Genomic DNA, 6927 nt, shown 5'->3' with positions numbered 1-6927 from the left:
TGGATCAATCTAGACCTTCCTAATTGTTTCCTTCTGGCTTGCTGTCACATTCTGGGGTGCAATCCAAATCAGTGAGTGGTTGTGTCACCATCTGCCCCGTGATCTTGGGTGCCTCACAATGCTTTGCTGTTGTAGCTCCCAACCAGGGCCACTCAAAAACAGCCAAGCAGCATTTAGGTCACACGCTGAGTGTCTGTGTAGCCACAGCCCAGGTCCAGTAACTCTGACACCAGCAGCACCTATTGGTAAAAAAGGTTGCATGTTGTTGCTTGCTAAAATGCAGATGGGATCCGTTCCTGCTCTGGCTTTGTTGCCAAAGAATAACCATTTGATAGATGATTACCTATCAACTGTGATGACACGTGGCTAGAGGCGTTAGTTGTCCTTTATCTTTGGGAAACCAATTTACCTCCTCCCCAGACTTGTCTTGTAAACACATTTTAGTCATAATTTCAGCTGTTGCATTTCATACAGTGGTGATTCCAGAGTTAGGGTTGCATTCCAAAATGGACATAAACTAGGGCATACATTTCTGTTGCTCTTTAAAAATAGGTTGCCAAACGCCGTGCAATTTCACACAATGCAATTTCTGGTTCTCTCCAGAATCTTTGAATAGAAAGTTTTTGAATTTGGCTCATTTTTCCCTACTTTTCATTATTAATAAAACAATAACAATAATGCCTAACTCTTACATCATCTCAAAGCTCTTTATAAAGGAGATCAGTATCATTATCTCTGTTTTACAGATGGGGAAACAGAGGCACTGAGGCGCAACATGACTCAACCAAATTCACACAGCAGTTCAGTGGCAGAATTAGGAACAGAACCCAGATTTTCTGAGTCCCACTGTAGTGCTCTAGCCACTAAACCATATTATTTCCACAGATAACTCTTTAAAAAAATGTCTTTCTATTTGAAACTTGGCAGAGGTGGCTCCTGGATAGATCTGCTGCACAGGGTCATTTATAGCCAGCCACATTATAACAACGTTTATGTGCTTTCAAACCTGACTAATGGGAGCTAGGGATGCACAAACTTGATCGATGGGAGGAGGGGGGAGTTGGGCACACAGACATCTGATTGGATGGCGGGACTGTGTACTCATAACTCGTATTGGTTAGTGAGGGATGGAGATACACACAAAATCTTCTCTAGCAGGAGCTACACTTCTTGCTCAGATTTTATCCTATAACGAGAAGGATTCATGGGCAGATGCTAATGGATAAAATAATCTTAGTGGCTATACTTCTACTTCCCCACAGTCCTTCCCACATTTAACAGCAGACTCAATCAAACATTAATATACCCTATGAAATTAATACCCAAAAATCTATTGTTACTACACCACACAAACACATGCACCTGACTCAAACTCAGAAAAGCAAAAAAAAACCAAAGCCACCTAGCAGTAAGTACCAATTTCACATTCATCCGTAAGCTCACATCTTACCATTATCATAATGACCATTCACCACAGACCATGCACTGCAATCTGTATTTGAAGTTACACAGGCATGTTCTAAAGTGCTCAACTTTCCAACATCCCTTTTAACCACACTCTGCACACAACCCATTAGCTAACTACCTTCTCCCAAAACAACCAACTACTACTAGTGTTGGGGGAATGTAACCTTTAAAAGGGATGTGTGCAGAAGGATGAAAGAAGGGGGGAGTGAAGGTTGCAATGCATGGCCTGTGGTGGCTGGTAGTTGAGGTATGGTAAGGAGGAGCATTTGTAGGTGGAGATGTAGAGGATATATAATGTTAGGTGGCTTACGTCTTCATTTCCTTGCTTTTGTGGGTTTGTCAGGCATGTTGGTTGTAGCAACCCTAACTGCCTCACACCAAGGTTTTTTGTGTATTAATAGCATAATGAATGCGTTAATATTTGTAAAGTACTTTAAAGATTAAAAACTTTTTATAAATGCTAAGTTTTATTCATTTTCTTATTCATATAATATCACTCCCCAGTTGTTTCACAAATTACAGTGTGCTAGGTTAAAACTTTAATGGCCCTAGCGATTTACTGAGTTTATTTCTCACACGTTGTAGTAATTGTTGTTTTACTAACTATAGTCAATTTCTCATCATGGTAGCTAGGCACTTACAATCACCTACTTTCAAACTGAAACCAAGAATGAACTTAACCAGCTGCTAAACCAAACAAAAGCATCTTGCATCATGTCCTCAAGATGTGAGTGTTAATCATGAGATTCCTTCATGTAGCAGTCCTGCTATACCGCTGTTAAGTCCAATACAGCCAAACAGCTATGGTTTATAAGTTTCTTATTACCGTATTACCATTAACCATATGAATGGGTCTGTAGCTAGGAATACTTTTAAATTAACTTTGTTTGGTCCAACTGGTGAAAAGTACAAAACATTTATTCCATTTCTAGTGCTTTATCTTTCCTTTATCACTGTTTTCAAAATACAACCCAACTGATATAACATTAATAATACTATTAAAATGTTTGGGGCTAAATACTGGTCCCTCTGAAGTCGATAGCAAAAGTCCCATTAATTTCAGTGGGACCAGGATTTGGCCCTTAGTTATTAAGGGTAGAGTGAGAGCAGCTTTAATCCATTCTTGACAGAGGCAGACCTATTTATTTTAAAATGATCACTCTAACATTGAAAAGCAATGTCCTTTTTCAAGCATTGAGACAGAGATTAGTTAAATGTGCCTAAACCAAATTATACTTCCATAAAATGCTTGTAATGGTATAAGTGTTCCCATTATTTTATTACCTTCCATATAAGTGGAAACAATCTAGTAGATAGCTGAGATCTTTAAGAATGACTATGGCTGCGTTAACAGAGATTTTTAGAAGTATTTTTCTCCACTAGTTCCATACCATTAGACTGGAAAACAAGCTTTGGTTGCTCTACTTGATAAGGCTGTGTATCCTGCTGTGCTCCCTTTAAATACGTTTATGGAGGCCTTGGCAGAGCAAATGATATTTAGTGAGCAACATGGGTGATTAGCTGGAGCCGTGCATGGGTCCTGAACCAACTATTCCACCATCAGGAAGCATTTGATTCTTTAAATGACTTGTGCACTTCCAAGGGTAATGGGTCTGTTTATTGAGCGTGTGGAAATGCATTTGATTTAGTCAATTTGGGTCCCTGCATATAAGCAAATTACAGTTAGGGCTTAAGCAGTGTGAGGTAAATTGGTTCGCATGCACATTTTAAAAAAAAGGTTCTTGCTATGGGTACATTTGCACAGGCAAACTGTTATATGGAGATAATGTTGTACAGAGTACCTTGCATTTGGTAAAAGGTAAAAAGATTGTAAAATTCTCCTGGGGCCCTTTAGGGTTTTTTTAAGTGCATTTGCATTTGAACAGTTACAAAACCAAAATACTCTTATTTTTTTTTCTTGAACCTAGTTCACAACATATAGTTTGGAATGACTTAAATTAGAGAAACTGTGTTAGGAAGAATGTTACAATTCAGACATGTTTAAGAGAACAAACTTCTACAGCCCTTTCTCCCACTATGTTTCACTACAGTCTCTCCTACTGGAAGAAGAGTTTCTGGCAAGGTGGAGTGGACAAGGGGAGGAGGAAAGGGGTCAGTTTTAGGAAACGGCATAAGCAACAAGGGTTTTTCCCACAGAACTTGGGCTGTCCACATGTCCTCCCAGAACCAGGAACAAAGCTATTTTCCCTACTCTACTGTATTGTTGCAGACATAGTTGCTGACAGGTATTTTGAAATAAATTATCAAACTAATTGAAACTGGCATGATTATATTGTATTATTTTGACAAATAAAATATGCAGAAGTTTTCAGAATTTTAAACAGTTGTGCACAGAATTTTTATTTTTTGGCTCAGAATTCCCCCAGGAATATTACCTGTTATTTACAGTGTCAGAGTCAAAGAGGGTGAGTAACTACTGCTTAGAGCATGTCACATGACCAAAAATGTACTGGAAAACACAATATTGATTTTTTAAAAAAATTTCGGCAGAAATTTTAATCAACACTTTTGTTGTTTCAAAATCGATACTTTCAAGCTTTTAAAAAAAAATCTCACCCATATGACTACATTGGCCAATTGCAATCATCAATTGAAAACTGCAAAAGAACAAACTAAAACACATGACAAACAAGATCCAACGCTGAGGTCAGTGAACACCTAGCTAAAGTTTTCATCAAAGTTTCCTTAAAACACACCAACTAGCCAAAAACTGAAAATGATTTAATGAAAATTTTCTTCTTCTGAAATAGGTCACTTTTTTTAACTCAATGGAAAACCTTTTTATTCCAAACATTTCCACCCGTTTGACTGCTCCTTGGAGTAGCAGTTACCTCCACTGCCTTTTGTAGCATAAAATGCAATGGTTTTGAAGGGCAGCACGCCCCCTGCCAACTAGGCTCTGTGAGCAAAATTAAAGCTCCCATCCAGCAAATGAAAGTACTCACAAGCGTAAAGTAAGACGTGTTTTACTGAACCAGGGCTTTTATGTGCACATGGGCTTGAGTCTGCAATGTGCTGAGCCCTCTTGTCTTAATGCACACTTGGGGGCCTGTGCATAGGTGCTGGACCTAGGGGTGTTGGGGGTGCTGCCATACTCCCTGGCTTGACGTAGTAATAACAACCCAAATAAATGGCTTCCACTGTCAGCATCCCCACTATAAAAATTGCTCCAGCACCACTAGGCCTGAGTGCGCAGCATCTTGCTGCATCCAGTCTTGGTGCTGTGGGCAGCATGAATGTTAAGAGGATCATGTATTCCGCCTTGCCCCCTGCTTCATTTCCAGTAATTTTTCTCCCATCAGTGCAGCATGTCTCAGGGCAATAGATTAGTCTCTTCCTTTGCAAAAACTACTAGTGGAATCCTTTCCTGTAGCAATGGGGCCTTCAAACCCCAGATTCTCTACAGAAAAATGCAAAGCAAGAACTTTCCTTGGATATTCATGCCTCTTTTTCGGGTGTAAAAGAAGGTCACAAAAGGGGTTAAATCAAATTTGAGGAGACAAGTGCTGCATAGTTTAGAGAACCTCATATAGAGAACGCCTGTGTCCTGGGCCCTTTGGAAAGGGATCAAGATGAAACATGCTATCCTTATGCATCTTCAAAAAGGACCATACTAAAATCTAGGTGAAATGCTTGTATTTCAGGATCTGATCCTGTGTGGTGCTGAGTATCCCATTGAAGAAGGTGCCACACACTCTCAATTGTCAGTTAAGTCACTAACATCAGTGAGAGCTGAAGTGCTCAGCATCTTCCAAGGTGGCAGGCCTGTGACCTGTATTTGATTGTGTTAATTAAAACCTGTAATGTACACCACTGTGATGCACACTGCCCTGTCTACAAATGTGCTTAAAAAACAGAAATTATTGCCTGAGCTAATCCACAAGATTTAAACAGGTCATCTCGCAAATGGTGTTTAAACAAGCAGTCCCTAAATTCATTATGTCCCTTGATTGTTTCTTTGCTTTATAGAGCTTGCAGATTTGCAACTAATGGCACAGTTTAAAAAACATTAACTTTGGGTGCAATCACAATATCTGAGAAACTACTAGATTGACATCCCGAGTCCAATCAGGAAGAAAGGTTTTATCAATGGCATGAGATGAAACACTAGTGGCGATATCCATCTCTGATAGTACATAAGGCTTTGCTTCTTTTTAATCATTCACACACAGACCAGGGGAGCTGCTCAGGAATCTCAATGAGGGAACCAATTTGATTCCTGGCTTCCTGAGCCAGTGGGGAGCAGGAGCCATGGAGCCCCTCACTTTACTCTCTGTGATTCCTCTGTCCCTTTGAAGAAAAAGCTCCTATCTGGTGGGTAAATGAATAAAAAAAGACTTTGACGGCATCATTTATTTCAATGCACCAATGTGTTTCTTCACCTGAAGATTCCCATTTCCACGCCAGCTATAAGAGTCGGGTCTCTGCAAGGCAGGGCATTTGGTAAGTGAAACTAAGAGGAGAAATATGTGGAGGACCTTCCCTAAAGGGAAGAAAGGACATTCACATAAACAAAAACAAACAAAAAAGAGTGACATGAAGGGAAATCTCTGGAACAAGGGGGACAGAGGCAGTAGTAGTAATAAGGACTGGGACTATCAATTAATCGCAGCTAACCCAAGTGATTAACTCAAAACAAATGAACTTAATTAAAAAAATAATCATAATTAATCACAGTTTAATCATGTCATTAAGCAATAATAGAATACCAATTTAAATTTAGTATACATATTTTGGGAAGTTTTTTCTACATTTTCAAATATGTTGATTTCAATTTCAACATAGAATACAAAGTGTACAGTGCTCACTTTATATTATTATTTTTGGTTTCAAATATTTGCACTCTAAAAAAGATAAATAAAAGAAATAGTATTTTTCAGTTCACCTTATACAAGTACTGTAGTACCATCTCTTTATCGTGAAGTACAACTTACAAATGTAGAATTTTTTTTTTTTTTACATAACTGCACTCAAAACCAAAATAATGTAAAACTTCAGAGCCTACAAGACTGAGTGGTCTTACTACTTCTTCTTCCTACTTCTTCTTCAGTCAATTGCTAAAACAAATAAGTTTGTTTAATTTTGCGGGAGATAATGCTGCCAGCTTCTTATTTAGAATGTCACCTGAAAGTGAGAACAGGAGTTTTCATAGCACTTTTGTAGCGGGCATTGCAAGGTATTTATGTGCCACATATGTTAAACATTCGTATGCCCCGTCATGCTTTGATCTTTTGTTTATCTTTTTTACAGTGCAAATATTTGTAATCAATAATAATAATAATATAAAGTGAGCAGTCTACACTTTGTATTCTGCATTGTAATTGAAATCAATATATTTGAAAGCAAAACATCCAAAAAAATTTATAATACATTTAAATTGGTATTCTATTATTTTTAACAATGTGATTAAAATTGTGATTAATCATGATTAATTTTTTT

The sequence above is a fragment of the Chrysemys picta genome, chromosome 3 (assembly GCF_011386835.1).
Source record: "Chrysemys picta bellii isolate R12L10 chromosome 3, ASM1138683v2, whole genome shotgun sequence".
In the NCBI taxonomy this organism is placed as follows: Eukaryota; Metazoa; Chordata; order Testudines; family Emydidae; genus Chrysemys; species Chrysemys picta.
This window is presented reverse-complemented; position numbering follows the sequence as displayed.